General features: G+C 40.1%; 1 protein-coding gene across 4 annotated transcripts in view; it reads right to left on the bottom strand.

Moving 5' to 3' along the window:
• slc38a3b (solute carrier family 38 member 3b) overlaps positions 1-13,686 on the bottom strand; it is a 42,555-nt gene extending 28,869 nt beyond the window's left edge. Inside the window, exon 1 of one of the 4 annotated variants that reach the window (XM_033626022.2) lies at positions 13,154-13,686. The gene's annotated coding sequence lies outside the window, so the exon portion shown is untranslated. Of the gene's footprint in view, positions 1-3,800; positions 3,826-12,088; positions 12,323-13,153 lie in introns of those variants that run through there. The other 3 variants (XM_033626025.2, XM_033626024.2, XM_033626023.2) reach the window with 3 other exon arrangements.
• Positions 13,687-17,564: the final 3,878 nt, after the last annotated feature.

Genomic DNA, 17,564 nt, shown 5'->3' with positions numbered 1-17,564 from the left:
ATGTGTTCGGGAAGTACTGAGCTGGGAGTGGATAAATGTGGCTTTGATATAGAGTTGATACAGACTGGCTGTTGTTAAATGCGGACCCTGTTTACTTCAAGTCAGCAAGGGTTTTCTTAGTTTTTGGATTCTTTGTTCACTGTGGAGGCGTGCAAGGGAAATAAAGCTTTCTTCACGAATTAAAGGTAACATGGGGTGAGTTTTGATATACAAAAGGTTACTTGGGGGTTAAGTTCATTCGTTCAATGATTTCCCGTAACCGCTTATCCTGGTAGGGGTCGTGGGGGGGCTGGAGCCTATCCCAGCTGACAGTCACCCTGGACAGGTCGCCAGACTATCACAGGGCTGACACATAGAGACAGACAACCATTCACACTCACATTCACACCTACAGCCAATTTAGAGTCACCAATTAACCTAGCTTGCATGTTTTTGGATGGTGGGAGGAAGCCGGAGTACCAAGAGACACTGTTACGCTGACAAGGGGAGAACATGCAAACTCCACAGAGATCCCCCAACCCAGGGTTCTAACTAGCCCTCTTGCTGTGAGGCGACAATGCTAACCACTGCACCACCGTGCTGTGCTGTCCCTTGGGGGTGAAGAATTCCTTTAAACACATAATTTCCTGAAGTAACTGCACTAAAAGCTTGCAGCACACTTTGAATGCTTAAAGGCCCTAACAGCATATTTTCTCAGACAGCTCCTTGCAATGGTCAATGAGGTCCTAGCTCAAAGTTTTCTGCCAAAGTTCAATAATTTGATTTGGCTGGACTGGGTTGGAAAAACTGATGTCACATATTTTCATGAGCTATCAAGATAGAACAATATCCCGTGGGGTCATCTGATTACGTTTCCAAAACACATTCAATATCACACACACAAACTCTGTTAAACTCTTGTTTTGAACTCTGAACTTTGACGCCTTGCATGTTTGGTGATGGATATTTAATGTGATGGAGAAATGCTTTTTTTAAAACCATATTTTAGGGTTTTATTCTAAATATACATATTGACAGTGTATGATCAAAAGCTGTGTTTTTACAGTAGTGTGGTACGGATCTAATAACTTTGGTTGATTTTGACTTTTGATGCCAAAGAAATGACATATTTTAAAAACCAAATGCATGTCGCTTCAGCTTACACCTCTTTGGTGTACAGCTTAATACAGAGCGGTTTTGTTGACTTTAATAATTGCCTTTATATATATATTTTTTTGCCTTTTTGTAATTGTTTACAATTGAATTTAAATTTTTAAAGAGTGTTAGAATCTATCAACTCAAGCAGCAGTCCTTATGTTAAGATATTAACATTTCTGTAAATGCTGCCATCAGTGATGAGCGCCATGAGTTCTTGTATTCAATATTTATCTGTACAACATCTGTGCAGCGTTGACTCACTTACACTGTTGACACAGTGACTCCCAACACCCGAGACTTGACCTCATTCTCTCACTCATTCAATTTGTTCACCAAAACTTCTGCAATACACCGACCTGACTGGTATGAGGCTGTGAATGATCACCGGCTGAGATAAAACACTGGAAAGTATGACAGATTTTTGTGCTTTTCAGAACTTTAGTACCTAGCAAGGCAAACAAGTTCAGACCGCACGGTCAAAGGTCAAGGTCTGTTGGAGTTTTCTGGACTTTTGTTTGCTTTTGTCTTTTGTGTAGTTAATGTCACGAGCCTGCAGATTCTCACTGCGACTGTTCACTTCCCGCACAATCACTTGGTGGTCTTTGTTACGAATATAAGCACAATGTGATCAAACAAAACGCTTAATCACTCACAATAGCCCGCCTCCAATTACTGAGAAAGCACTTTGCAAAACAACCATTACCTTAATACTATAATTACACATTTAATGAGCGTGGGGCTTCCTGTATCTGTGGTTTGAGGAGAAAGGAGGTATATTTATCAACAGATAAATCACTGGCAACTCAGTTTCAATCTCATATCATTAATTACTAACTGTTAATAACTGCTCGTTGCCTTCACTGATCCTCACTGACATAAATGAATCCTCTTCAACACTTCACAGTGTTAACTCAGAAAGACAATAGTGTGTTGTTAGCTGCTTCCTCTGTGACAAATGTACAGCAGCTCAATTGTGTTCACGGCGTCCTCTCAGCCAGAAGATCACTATTACTGCTATTCACACAGTACAGTTAAAGAGGGCCATTGATACCAAGCCACTGCAGCTACAAAAGAAACCTAAGAGGAGTAAAACAAAGTCGCACTGCACAACACTAAACACATGAATGAATCATTTCCTGTGATGAAAAAAAAATCTCAAGATCAAAATCTGGAGCGTATTGAAACCTAAAAAAGATCATGTAACCTCAGCGAGACCTTTCGCTGCCTTATCTAGTAAGTCATTTTATTTGCCCTAACTTAACATGTCCCGAAACATTGGCACAAACAGAAAAGTCCCTAATGTCAACACGTTCTGTTGCAACATCTGACTCTGATAAACGTCATTTCCAGAGAGACTGAGAGGAACAAAAAGTGATGCGTGTGTCTCTTTGAAATGATGCTCATCACACCTTTTTATGTCTTGTATCATCAGCGATAGGCAGGCTGATTTTAGCATCACATCGAGAAATGATTACACTGCCTGTGCCACTGAATGCGCCTGTTGCTGTTTTTGTGCAAGCAGAAACAGCAGATGAGTCTGGAGCCTCTAACATTTACAGTAAATAAGAGTGGAAGGCTCATCGTGGAGTCTCATATTGTTGCCATTTTTTCCACCCATATAATCACTGTTTTGTGCTGCACATTTGTCACCTGGCAACACACCCTCGTACTGTATAATCTGTCATGTCAGTTACACGTTGTTCCTGTCAACGGTGGTGAATGTTTGGTAATACGCGCTAAACTGTCCCTGGCGTGACATTTTATTTTCCATTGCATGGTGTCAATGAGTTTTCTTGTGTTTTTTTAATAGACCAATTAATTGCAATTGCATTGCTAGGCAACAGCTTTGGTCCATGTTTACTTCCTATCAGCTAATGTCATTCACGTACACCGCAAAAAACACGGTCCACACTTTCAACATCCTGAATTTTGTTAACCAGTGAGATACTTTGGTTTGATCAAGGCAGGGGTCATTAGAGACAAATAATTGAAGAGAAATCTGAACAACTCCAAATATAACCATGACCCTGAAAACTGCTTAAAAACCACTTTCAATAATTCAAAAAGCAAAATCACACTCAAAACCATGCTCCTTTTGCTAATAAACTGTATTCATGGGGTCATTTCCTTTACAAACAGATGTGGCTGTTTGACTTATTTGTCTGCTGCTCTCAGTCAAACTTTTCATACATTTCAAACAACAAAGTTAGAGAAAGTCTTTGCGTATCCAAAGCAAATGAGGAGACTGTTACAGCTCACAAACACAGTTCTCAAATCACCACATAAAATGTTAAAGGGTCTTTAATTTTCTGTAGACTTTCAAATAATTCCCAAGAAGCACCCTGGATAGAAATCTGTAATATGGAAGTCAGAATATGAAAAGCAAAGAGGATGCTCAACTGGTGGACTTCCAGTGAACTAACTCCAATTAATTGCTAGCATAAGCACGGGAGTATTTGCCTTTGGAAACCATTAGGTAAATCACACACCCATAAAGTAAAGCACTACCAGGCTTTCTCTGGACTTTTAAAAAGTGGAACAAAGTCCCATAAGGCCACAGCAATCTCGTGCAGTTCTCAGTAAAAGTCAAGGTACAACATCACAGGTAAATCAAGACCAACAACCACGTTAGTCTCGAAAAAATTTAACTCAGAAACACTCACGATGTGAAGCGTGGTCTAGCCTTGCTTTCCAGTTTCACCCACTCAGAACGACGCAGTCAGTCAGCAGCATTAACACAACCGACAGGACTGAAAATGAGTTCTTTAAACAGACACATCGCTGGTACTATTTCTGCAGTGTAATTTTATCCAGCAAATGGCAGGCTGGACATTTTAGCCATACGTGCGTCTGTATACGTGTAGCTCAGGATGATCCAGGACAGCTCATTAGACACTTGACAGATGTCGTTAAGTGAGTGAGTGTTGTGCTGCCAGTGAGGTACTAAAACAAGAAATACTGTTTGCAGATCTTCAAAGCCGTTTGGGGTCATCTTGGGAATGTCTTATCAAAGGTAGACAAAAAAGAGAACAAAAAGATGAGCTTGTGGGATGCATATTGATGTTTCAGATGAAGACTGAGAGTTGGTAAGATGCTCAGTGTCTGACAAAGTGGATAATGCACATATGCATGACTTTTTCGAAGGTGGGGGCCATTAATTTTTATGGGAGGGACAAGAGCGGCAAATGTTATGGATATTGAAGACTGATGATATATATGAAGAAAATCGGCAGCAACGTTTTGGTAACTACACTTGTTTGGCGAGTAAAATGCTGGCCTATTAATAAAACACATAGGTAAGACAACTTCTATTTACTGGCACTGATCCCTCTCCATATGAGACATATGAGCATGTCGTCTTCCACTGAGCCCCAGGATGGTCACCTTACACTGTACTGCAGCCTTCAGTGAGTTGTGTTATGTAACAAATCAGCCCTGACGGGGCATGAGAGTGAAAAGTTCCATTCTGAGTTACTGGACTTATGTGACATTTGAAATATTTGAACAGGTGGGCGGGCGAAACATGATAAGCTGTTTGATTTTTCCGTCTGTTCCACGCTAATGTGAGAACACAGATATTCCTAAAAACATTTTGCTCTTTAACAAAAAAGAGAAAGCCACAGTTATTTCCTATCGCTTCTCGTGTCACTTGGACATAAAACAGGGCAGGCACGGGACGAGAGGGGGGCAGTGGGCGAGCACATGTAGATGAGGAGATGCCCATGTGGTGGTGTATCAGGAACAAGCACGAGGTTCAGCCAACAGCGCCTGGCAGCACCAGCTCATCTCAGCCACGTGCCTGCTGGGGACAGAGGAACACATGCTCATGTCCTGCGATATTGGCCAGCACCTGAATCACATATTCTGCTCTGGGGCAAAGGGCTTGCTTTTATTATGGTTAATTTCTCATATGCTGCAATCCTTTTCAATGCACCAAATAACTTTTGATGGGTGAACTAAACAAAATTTTCGGGGGCTGATTTTTTTTAAAGGATGTGTAATCTGTGGTGAGAAGGGAATTGATATTTTCTCTTTGTGTGGCCTCTTTCTGAGGATGTATCTTTAAGGCAGAAATTGCCTTAAAATAATCCTTATGCGGTTCAATAAGAAGTTTAAAATAATTCTTACAGAAAGATAAACTAAGCTCTACGGAGGTCTAATGAGGGTACATGATTTGTATATAGTATTTTCATTTTATATACTTTTTTCTGTACCTTTTTGCACCTTTTACATAGCCTATATCAGTATATGCTTGCTATAATATGCATTTTTTATTACCATTTTAGGATGATATTTTGCAACAGGTGTGATATGTCATGTGTGCTTGTAAATGCATTATGGGTATGTAAGATGGCGACTTCTGTAATTAATCCAAGTGGCAACCTCCGGGGCTGAAAAATGAAGCCAACGATCAAGTGCCAAAAACTGCAGTTCCTCTAATGGCCACTTGAGGTTGCCTCTAGAAGCCAGTCAATCCCCATAGACCCCCATGTTAAAATGCCCAACTTTACAGCAGAAATAAACATGTTTACAGCCTGGTACACAAGACGGTTTTGGTCTCTACAGATAATTTCTCCCTTTATGACAAGTGTACAGGGGGTGAATTTTTAAATCACTCCCCTCTTTACATTTTATTACAACTTAAAGTCATGCATAATTAAAGGTGAGCCACTTTGAGTGGCAGGTTGTCTGCCAATAGTTTCCTCGGCTTCTCGTTCAGATTGACTCCTTGCTCCTCCACAGCACCAGCCTCTTGCCCAAATATGGTCACTTAAAACCCTCCCAGAAAACAAGATGGTGACGGCTGCAATGCTGAACTTGTCCACAAACTGATGGGTGACGTCAGGGTATGTACCTCCATCATTTTTTACAGCCTATGAATTTATCAGAGGTCTGGGGAAGAGCCATGTGCGTGAAATGTTACACAAAATAAAAATCAATCTAAAGGGTACTTAAAGTGTATTATTTCTTTGATCCAGCATCAATTTCACTGGATCTTTTTTATCAGTCAACAATGATACATTAATAAACTAAATCACAAAATAATACTTCAATCCATAACTTTGGTGGCCCCTTTGAAAACGAGCTGGTACATCTCAAGGGGTTATTCCTAATAACGAGTTTTTAAAAACTCAGGCCACAAACTATGTCCTAAAAATTAAACTTAAACGTCAATAACATTGTATCAAACAGTTGAACAAAGAAGTCATATGTCACACTCTGCCCTCCTCCTTATTTGCCAATAATAGTTTCAGCCTTTTGATTAAAAAAACAATATACACCAAATATTGTGGAAACCAGCTGTCTGCCACATAGCTGTCTGTTGAAACATACAGGTTGGTATGTCACATGATGTTCTGATACTGAAACAAAAATGAAAATGGGGAGTGCTAGACAGCGTATTGCATTTCTGTAGCACTTTAGAGTTAATTGTATATAGGTAAAACACAGTTAAATATTTAAACTGCTCAGCAGTCAAAGCTGTGTGGTAAAATCATCCCTGAATGTGTTTGGTGTCTCGTTTGGAGAGCAACAACTATAACGGCACTATTCCAGTGCAGTGTGCAGCAGCCTTGACATGTCTCACTGTTTGTGTGGTTGAGCCGGCTTTAAATGCAATAAAACATCTGAATGCTGCTCTGCTTTTCCTGTAAGTGACATTCAGAAGCATTTGGTCATTGTGGTTATATATGTAAGTGTTATATGGGATGGAGACAAGGCCACAACATGAACAGGTGTTATCTAACATTATGAAAGGTGACAGAAGGCTTCATAAAATATGATCTCAGCCCACTGAAATCTTTGTGGAATCATGATTGATGATGATCCTCAGACTCCCTCTCACACACAGACTGACTGAATCATTAAAGGGATCGTAAAGGGAAGCAGCACTAGAGTACAAACAGGCAGCCAAGAAATTATTTAATAGTCTGTTTTACAAGCGGCCAACACATTTTGTGTTTACACAGAGATTTAGCTGAATATTAAGCTCAGCTGTCATTTAAATGATGATTTGCAGAGCGTCTTCAAACAACCCGACAATCCTTTCATGTTATGTAAATCCAGGTAACGTGTCCTGATGGCTGGTGTGATGCTGGACCTCTAGACTTTGCCTTTCATTAAACAATAACAGAAGCAAACGCATAGAAATGTTTGTTTTTCTGAGCGATTTCGGGAATGATGAATGTGTGAAAGTTTCCAAACACATTCTAGAAAGTAATGACTCAGAATCTAACTAAGCCTGTGTGGCTGAGCGTGAGCTGCAGAGGTGGCTGCAGCCGTGGGAGGTCGAGAACTCTGTGCTGCGTGACTTCAGCAAGTTAAACACTGGTACAGATCCATATCGGGCCATTAGTTCAGGCTCAGGCAACCACAAGAGCTACGGATGCATGTTATGAGGGTGACGACGGACACATCCTGGATCATGGCTAGAACGCAGGAGGACGATACAAACACAGGAACACTTGTCAAATGAAGTGAAATCTGCAGTGACCCTACAGTCAATCCTGCCTGTGTGAAACATAATGTTCATTTTGGACTGGGTCTGCAGCTTGGTAATGCAGTACTTTGTGAGTTGTACTAAGTATTTTGTCTATACCCAGAACATAAAAATAAAGTAGAGAGGAAGTAGCTAATGTCTGATGACACCATTATGTACTGGTGTCTGCAGCTTCTACAATGAAGACTATGTAAAGTGTTATAAGCGATGGGAAAGATGGCCATTACAAGAAAGTAAAATAAATAAATACGATGCACGTGTTTCAGTGTCTATTAAGTGTAACAATGGCAATAAACTAAAGGGGAAGGGAAAGAAAAAGAAGCTTGAAACACTAAGCGCACCCCTTGTCAGTTACATAAGGAATCAGTTAACTTTCATTAATCAGGAGTACATGCTGACAAGCTGCACAGCTCCTTTCTAAGAAATAGCGTGGTCAACAGCTGGCAGGAGGAGGTTCTGGGTAATTACACTCCAGGCCTCTCTTACACCATCTTAATGTGTCAACACAATCTGAAATGCAACATTTATAGATTCAAACAGCAGATGGTTTAATGATGGATGATCTCTGTTGTTATGTCACTATTGTTAATAACTAGACAACAACATGTATTGTGAATAAAATCTAAAACACCTTTGAGACTGACTGACTGACTGACTGACTGTTTTTTTGTCAGCATGTGCGTTTCTGTTTGTTGTCAGTGAGCCTCTGTAGCACCCTATGTATTTACAAAAGAAACACATCACATGAGAGGTGTTGATGGTGGTCAGTGACTTTAGGACCAGTTTGCATCGACTGTTGAGCCAGGCACTGTACACCAAGCCAGTATCAGAATATACAATCATTTTTGTTGTGTTCAGGTTATAGTTTTGGTGAGACTTTGGTGGTTTTGGTTCACCTTCACCACTTTTATAGCCTTGTTTTGGCTGTGGGAAGCAACTGTTTTCAAACAAAAAGCCCTGATAAACATGCTGTATGCAACTGGCTCAGCACCGAACAGCAGAAAGACGTCGACAACCAGCTAGTATACCTAGCAAATATAGCATTTAGCAGCTCAAAGAAATACTGCTCCCCCCAAATGTTCATTTGTATGTCAATTACTCTCAACCGTGTTATGTTGAATGTGGGGAGAAAGCTTTGTTTTTCTTGCATGCCTCAATGGTGAACAAGGAATCCAAAAAAGGCACGTTCTTGATAAATTGAAGTCATGAGGGGGCTGTGTTTAACAACAGCAAAACTATGTCAAAACATCCTTTACAAACTCTCACACAACTCGTGCAGTATAACCCAAGTTTCATTTAGTCAGTCGTATGCTTAGTACTTCCCAAACACATGCAGTTTTGCTAAAACCTCACTTTTGAAAACACTATGTGACTGTTTACACAAGTGTTTAAATATCATGGTTTTGATGAAAATGCACGTGTTTGGGAAGTGCTGGATAAGCGAGACTTGAATTATATAGCACAAATTGTGTAAGAGTAAACAGATGTTCTAATTTTGCCATTAACTCGGCCCCTTTACTTCAGTTCATCAACAATGTTCTCCATTTTTGGATTCTTCGTTCACTAGAATGAGTAACACATAGATTACATCCCAAATTCAACACAACACAGTGAGCAACTGACATACAAATGATCATTTATGGGTGAAGTATTCCTTCAAGAGATAGATATTTCTCTTAGGAGCAGGTGGAGACCAAAACCGAGCTCCAAGGAGAGTTAATAATGGACTTATATTTGCCCGGTGGACACAAAATCCAAAGGACTGATAATGTTGCTCTGTATCTGCTGGGTGTATAAATAGGCTAACTTGTAAACTGTTAGCTTACAAAAAGTTTAATAAATCAAAGTGAGTAGCTATTTGCCTATTACAGTCTTGTGTATTTTATATTGTTTCAGGATTTTATCCAATCAAAACTTGAGACTTGAATGTCTTTGCCTTCGGATCCTAAGCCAAGACAAGTCTTTAGGAAAACTGTCTGCTATATTAACTTATATTAGCCAGCTTATATATAGTCTGTCTTTTAACGGCTGACATTCAGTATATGCTAAAGTTCGTATGTTGCCAAGTCTATGGTGATTTATTTCCTGTGAGTCTTTATATCCAATAACAAATGGCTCTCTGTGGAGTTTTTATGCAGCTTATATTGACTTGAGAACATACAGTACATTTTGGCATTGATTGCTCCAGAGGGAACAAATTCATGGGAGCGTTAGTGCCATTTTCTACCCGTTAAGCTACAGAACACCACAAAAGACGCTCTTTGCATGGACTAAGAGCCACAAGATAAACAAATTCCACTTTGAACTTTCTCAAAACACGATGAACAAGTCATAAGCTGTTGCACAATTTCCCAAAAAAGACGATCTTTTAGATTAAACAGCCTGCATGGGTCATTGAATTCATTAAATAAATATATGCAGTTTAACCATTTGAATACACAACATCAACAAAGGACTTTCCAATGACTTAAATATAAATAGACAACAGCACATGTTGGTCAAGTTCAGCCCCACAGATTAGGAGCCCCATGACAAAGATAATAATAACCTCTGGAGTGTCTGACACTTAACACTCGGGCTGACTCAAACGCATATATTCACAGGTCTCTTCAGTGTGACAGAGAAGCACAGCTGGCTGCTTCCAGCGTGGATAAAACATTGGCCACCACATGCCCAGCACCTGTCCAGCTCCTCCCCAAACTCTCAACCACTTTGATCACCGCACACGCCGGGGTCACTGACCACAGGCGAGCTTATCTGCTCATTCTCCACTGTGATGAACCCAGCATGAAAATCCATGTAGGGTGTTAGTGTTTAGTTAGATAGGGGCCAAAGTCAAAAACATACCCTGCTCACCCAGATCACCTTGAATACACAGACACACGTTCTCTGGACTGTCTATCTGTGTACTTTTTTTAAGAAAATTTAACTATAAACTTTGTCCAGTGCCTCACAGTTAGAAAGTTTGTCACCAACCACAGTTTTCCATGATGGCCACGCAACACCTGCATTTAACAAACAGGGGGTTAAGTCCCATATTTCACACCATCTCAACAAATGTTTCACAAGAATATTCACACATACACAGTTTTCCAAGTCAGTCAAAGATAGAAACTACCATCCTGCAACACACTTGTAAACTTTTCCACTCGTCAGCATGTTGACAAGGCACATGATGCATCCTAAACACTCCCACTCAAAAGTCTCAGACATATACAAAATAATAAATGTCTAAGCTTTACATTTTATTATTATTATTATTATTATTATTGCGAAAACATAGAAAAAAAGCAGAATATTTTACGGTAGAGTAACAGTCTAGCACAGACTTAAAAGGGCTAGTCTTCTTTAATAATATATAACAGGTGCAAGCTGTACTAAATACAAATATAAAGGCCTGCAACGAACAGTCACTCATTATTTATTTATCTTCTCTATTAATTTTCCTGATTTATGAGTGGTGTAGAGTGTTTGCGGACAGCTTTAGGGTAAGAGAAAATGTAAAAGCAAAACGCATCGGAGGTGCAGCGCGAAAACAAGAAGATCAAATCTGTAAATCTGCATATTTATCATATTCTCTTATTGTTTATTTATTATCATTTTTGTTAGCTATGATGTTTATTTTTGTTTATTTCTCTTTAGCTCTTACGATACGATATGATACAATAGGATAGGATACAATGCAATGTGATACAATGCAATATGATACGATAAGATACTAACGATACGATATGATATGATATGATGATACGATACGATACAATACAATATGCTACAATAGGATAGGATACGATGCAGTGTGATACAATTTAATATGATACGATAAGATACTAACGATACAATATGATATGATATGATGATACGATACGATGCGATGCGATGCGATACGATACGATATGATATGATATGATACGATATACTTTATTGTCCCCATAGGGAGATTTGTCTTGGACCCAGGAGCTGAATAAATTGCTGCCTTAAATAAAAAATAAAATAACAAATAAAAAAACATACAACACATAACAGTATTGCACATCAGCCACTCATGTATTGCACATAACACCAGCGCACAATTGTTCTTATTATTAATACATACAATAAACATACTATTACTACTACTACTACTACTACTATTAATAATAACAATAATAATATTCCTAAAACTAACATCTTCAAATTTAGTTTTTGTCTAACCAAGGGCACAAAACCCAAACACATAAGACAATACAAGACAAGACAGCTAATTAATTTTCTGTCTATTTTCCATTAATAAACTGACTGTTTCACCTCCAAAAAAAGAAATATACCATTCCTGTCAATTTTTTTTTTTTAAAGTAGATGGTACTCAACAAGAGAAACTATTGACAACAGGAGACAGCAAATTATAAAGACAAAGAAAATCATACAACATTTCTTATGAAAAAAAAAAACAGAAGTCTCTCACATACTCACGAGTAAGAACCTTAATATTTCTTGTAAGCCATCATTTTGAGGCACACAGCAATAACACAGTTTCACATGGAGCAGAGTCAGTCAACAGAGAGTGATAATGTGCAGCATTAACTTCCCACACAGAGCGCTCTTCCTCCACATGGGTATATTTAGCCTACAATAACAAAGGCGAAGTGCTTTAAAAGGCTGCTGCTGGTTGTTAAAGCTACTGTGAGTCTGTATAACACTCATGTGCTGACGCAGACTGTGTGCTGGCTTACTACTTAGAACAAACCGGCCTATTAGTGTGGGTCGGATATGGTTATGGTGGTAGGAGGAAAAGGAAATTGTCTTTGCGATTACTCCATGCCATGTGGCTTGGACACCAGCAGCAGATTAAGGTGGAAGCTGAGTAAACTGAAGGAAAGGGGATTTTTTAAGTAGATACAAGATGAGAAATACATATCGATAAGTTTGATCCTGCGCCCACAACCCACAGCTGCTTGAAAAAAATCCCCTTCACACATCAAGTGAAAGTAGGAAACATTTGCGCAACACTTTGACCAAACAAAAGTAATATCTGCTTGTGATCACACACTGGCCACGTAGACTAAACCCATTCATGCAGATGTTTGTACCTGTTGCAATAACCTGAACCTAAAGGCACATATTGAAGAGAGATTCGAAATGCAGCAGACAATAGATGGACAATCTGTCACTGACTCCTTCAGGCACATGGTCCTGACATCTGGACTTGGCGCTCACTGCAGGAGCGCTTAACATGCTATTCTTTCTTCATTGATCACTCCCCCCCAAATAGGAAACAAAGCCATATGCCCCAGTATTGTGTGCCATGTGATCATAAAGGCTACAAATATTCATATATCATGTTTTCATTCCTCCATAACTGGTAAAACATCTCCATGTGATTGAAGAAAAATCACACTCTATCCAATGTTTTGCATCACAAGCCTATTTTTTTTTTCAATAAATCAGTTAAATGCAAACATCATGTCAAACACATCGACATCATCTCTGCAGGCAAAGTGTTTTTCTGTTTAAAGAATCAGATTTGTTCGCTCTTACCAAAGGTTCTTGTCACGAAGCTTCCAAGTTAATTCCTCTGATGAGTGGGGATAAAATGTGATGGGTTACAATCTCTTTATCCTGACGTGTACTCTGTCTTTATCTTTATCTCACTGAATGTAGCAGTGTCTATATTCGTGGGGCTTTTACGCACAGCAGGACCGTCGCTCTTTATGTCCGCAGCTACAAAACGCGCTTCAAGAAATGGTCGGCATTGTAAAAACCATCCGAAGCTCTACTGTGGGGGTCGCGTTGGGTCCGCCTCCTTTGCCAGCAACCCCCTCCTATAGCTGCGCTGATCGCTGTAAGCTTCACCTCTTGGTCTTGGAGGTAAGTGAGATACAAGGAAAACTGAGACTGTGGCAGTCACGCGGGTTTCTTGCCTTTGGCGTTAAGGAATTGCGCATAAGTGGCACTTGGCGACGCGTTTACGCACAGCTTCGCGAGATATGGTGCGTAAATCAAAAAGGCGTGGGTCACTCTTGTGTATAAGTGTTAAAACACATATATCAAAATCCAGTTTATTACACCTACTCTCTCTCTCTGCCCCATTCACGCACGCACCTCATTATATCAGCTACAGTATAGGCAGCACCCTGCAGTGATTGTGAGGTATATTTCCCTTTCTTGGACTCTACTATCCCCCCCCCTCTCTCTCCGTTTGTTGTATCAGATCCAGCAGCTCTCAGCACGGTGCAGCCTGAGATCTGGCACCTGTTAAGAGTGTGGAATGTGGAGAGCTTCCTCCTGCTCACTCAGGAGAGAACAAAAGCTGGGCACTTACTACAGAGGTGAGGAGGTCATCTTTGTCCTTGACAGACAAATACCATTCATTCACTAATTGATTTTAATTGCATAGTTAGTTGCACAACGAGCTGAGCCAAAGTCCACATCTGTGTATTGAGAAATAAAAAGATGGTTATGGCATGGTGCAGATGTGAGATCACCAAACTGGGGGTGTTTACAACTGAAATGTCACCAGCAAATAACTGTACTCATGTAGAGATAAAAAAAAGTTTAACGTTAAACACAACATAAAGTACTGTCAGACTATTTCAGTGTGATATTTAAACTCAAACACACACTGATCATAATATGGACACACCCACAGTGTTTTATAATGTTATCACTGCAGCTTTAAGTGCCCAACACAAGTTCACCAAGAAGTGATTAAGCAGATGTCTAAATGCCTTAGAGTGGATACGTGGCCCTTCTAGTGACCTCTAGGGGCCATGTTGGCCTGATGAAGTTTGAGGATACTAATGTTTAAGAGTTTACGTTATTATCATGCGTATTTACATCTCCATAAACAGGGTCATCAATGCAGAGGAGTTCAGACGGGGCTTTATTAACTATGCATTATTCTTCAGTAAACTAATTTATTCTCACCAACACCTCTGGAGCATATATACTGTAAATACTGTGTATATATACTGTATACTTCAATTAATAGCTTTGCTTAAATCACTGATCTCATCAGGTCTTTATTTGGGATAGGCCTTTAATTCTTTTCACACAAAACTGCTGCACAGCAAAGATCAAGAAATACAATCAAGTTATTTATTTAAACCAGTATTTTATCAGGTTTTTATCTTATTTTATTCTTTTTATTACCAACTCTTCTAACTTATTAGGTATTTATATATGTGTCACTTTGCTTTGTATGTTTTGTTACACGCTGTCTGTCATTATATGTTCAGTGGAGGACAGCTCATTCCCTGCAAACCAAATTTACCTAAAGATACAATAAATGATCTGAAGTCTGAAGTCTGAAGTCAGTGTAACTTTTTACTGGAGCCTGTCCCATAGGTGGGGTACATCCTGAACAGGGTGACTATTACAGGGCCGACATTTTTGACCATCTTAGAATTGTCTATTCTTTGCATCAGAGCGACTGTAACAATCACAATTTCCCATCAGGAATCAATAAAGTATTTCTGATGTGTGTTGATCTTTACAGACAGTGACACTATTCTCCCGACCTTTCATGGCGATAGACTCTTTATCTAATGGACACACAGACACAGCACAATATTAACTAAGGCACTGTTAGAGCCTTCTGAGTTGATCCAACTCAACAAAACACCAAAAGGGTACAAACCTGATGACCCCATTGACTTGCCTGCACTCACACTCAGAGTTGAAACCTTTTATTTCTATAGACATGACTCATGTGTGAAAATGTGTCTGGTACAGGATGGGTTGGAAATGAGTGGGTAGTTGTAAGTGCAACTCGATAAACAGGGATAGAGGCTTGACAGCTTCAGGGGGTTCCTGGTGTTCAGATGAAAAATTACTATCAGACCGATGGGGCATCTGATTTTTCCAAATAATAAATACCCTAGGTTCTCCAGCAGACTTGTAGAAGGTTTCACAGAGACTGTAATGTGCATTCCACAAACCCACATTCATACCTGACAGTCACTCATCCGTTGCACTCAGTGTGAAGAACAGAAGACACTTGACACTGAGCGTCACTGTCTCTCCACTTCACTTCAGTCCAGTTTATTTGGTTTAAGAGATGAGATTCAGCTTTGAGTTACTGTTTACAGAGAACACATTTGATGATGTGGAAGTACAGAATATATATATGTACTGTAGACTATATTTCTGCATGTTAGAAGAACAAGATATACTTTATTAATCCCTGAGGGGAAATACAATTTTTTCAGTCTGTTGTCATACACACGGGCTTGAAATACACACACGTGCACAAACAGGACCTATAGCCTACATGTATTAAATGGCAAGATGTCAGTGTGAGGGGGTGTTCTGTGCCTTGCTCAGGAGCACCTCAGCAGTGCCCAGGAGGTGAACAGGTGCCTCTCCAGCTACCAGTCCACACTCCATGCTTGATCAGGACAGGGACTTGAGATGGCTACCCTCTGGTTCACAACCCAAGTCCCTATGGGCTGAGCTACTGCCGCCCCATGAAAATACATGTAAGGCAAAATACATTTATGTACCTTGAGTGATCTTAAAGATGACTGCCGTCTGATTCAGACAACAGCACAGCCCCAGATTGTGCTCAGCTGATGGTATTCAGCTTTTTAAAGCATCACTGGCTACTTATTTTTCAGAAGAATGGATGCTTCGTTCTGTGATTTGAATGTAATGGTTATATATGAGAGGCACAGCACCACACACTTGCTTTACAGTGTGCGATGTAGCCTGCAGGTTTCTTGTTTTATCACACAACAGGGTTTTAGGTGTGGTGATTTGGCTGCATGTAGACAGTCTACAGAGAACGGATTCTGAGTGTTCACAGAACAAAAGCAGGACATGTAATCAAACACTCCGTCTCACTTCTGTTCAAGAGCCGTAACACTTTCCTGGTACTGGCTGATGGGATCTGGGGTGGTACTGGAATCGCATTACTTACATAACCTACTGTACCGAATAAATTACATTCAGTGGAATCACTTGGTCATATCATGTTGCCCTGAACTCCTGCCTCCTGCTCGCTCACACACTGCAGCGTCCTACACGCAGCCCAAATCTGCTTTGGCAATGAGCAGAACTCGCAGAGCAGAAGTTCTTTTTTTAAAAATTGATTTTACAGTTTATTAAAGAGAATTACATAAGCCCATTCAGAGAGAGAGAGAGAGAGAGAGAGAGAGGGGTATGTTTCATCTTTCTCAAGCTGCAGTGTGATGTTTCTGAGAAAGCTGGATGGGGATTTAATGGCACAGTTTCCGCCTCAGGCCGCAGGAGTGAGGCTACATTATATTTATGTAGCAGGGGTGGATGTAAGGTTCAGGACATTTCTCCTCAAGAGGTGAGAGCATCAAAGGACGAGGCACCGTGAGGTCCACGAAATAACCCAAGGGATACGCTGTATTATGTTCCATTGCGTAACACACTTTGCTTGTGTAAGGGCTGCCAGCACAGAGACAGAATAACTGACCGCCTCTTTGTTAGAATGAACAGTATAATTTGCGGTATAATTTGTAGGCCCAGGTGAGTGCAGCCTTTGACACAAGGAAGTCTATGCATCATCCAGTGAATCACAGCCTCTTGTTAATTTACAGGCTGCTTTAATTTTCTTCTTTCATCTCTTTCCACTAACAAACACATGCACACAGACCTTGAACTCACAGGGCAATGATCTCTTTACATGGGAGGAACACAAACACATTTTTCCTTCAACTTACTATGGAGTCATCATGGGGGGGATGGGGAAAATGGAAAGTGAGGCACATTACATTACAGGCTAAAATACGCTGAAATGAAAGGATAGGCAGGTTAAGGAGACTCATTCCTGCCTGTCGAATGCTTCTTTGGTGTTTCATCTTACTCTAAGAAACTCCTGTTATACAGTATGTATCTTGCACTGATAATCAGTAAAATTAAACACCAAAAGACTCAAGCGGACTGCTTATCTTATTACAGGAAAGTACCTGAAAGGAAC

This window comes from Epinephelus lanceolatus, chromosome 1 (genome assembly GCF_041903045.1).
Source record: "Epinephelus lanceolatus isolate andai-2023 chromosome 1, ASM4190304v1, whole genome shotgun sequence".
In the NCBI taxonomy this organism is placed as follows: domain Eukaryota; kingdom Metazoa; phylum Chordata; class Actinopteri; order Perciformes; family Serranidae; genus Epinephelus; species Epinephelus lanceolatus.
The sequence above is the reverse complement of the archived record's forward strand: the minus strand, read 5'-3'. Positions and strand labels throughout refer to the sequence as shown.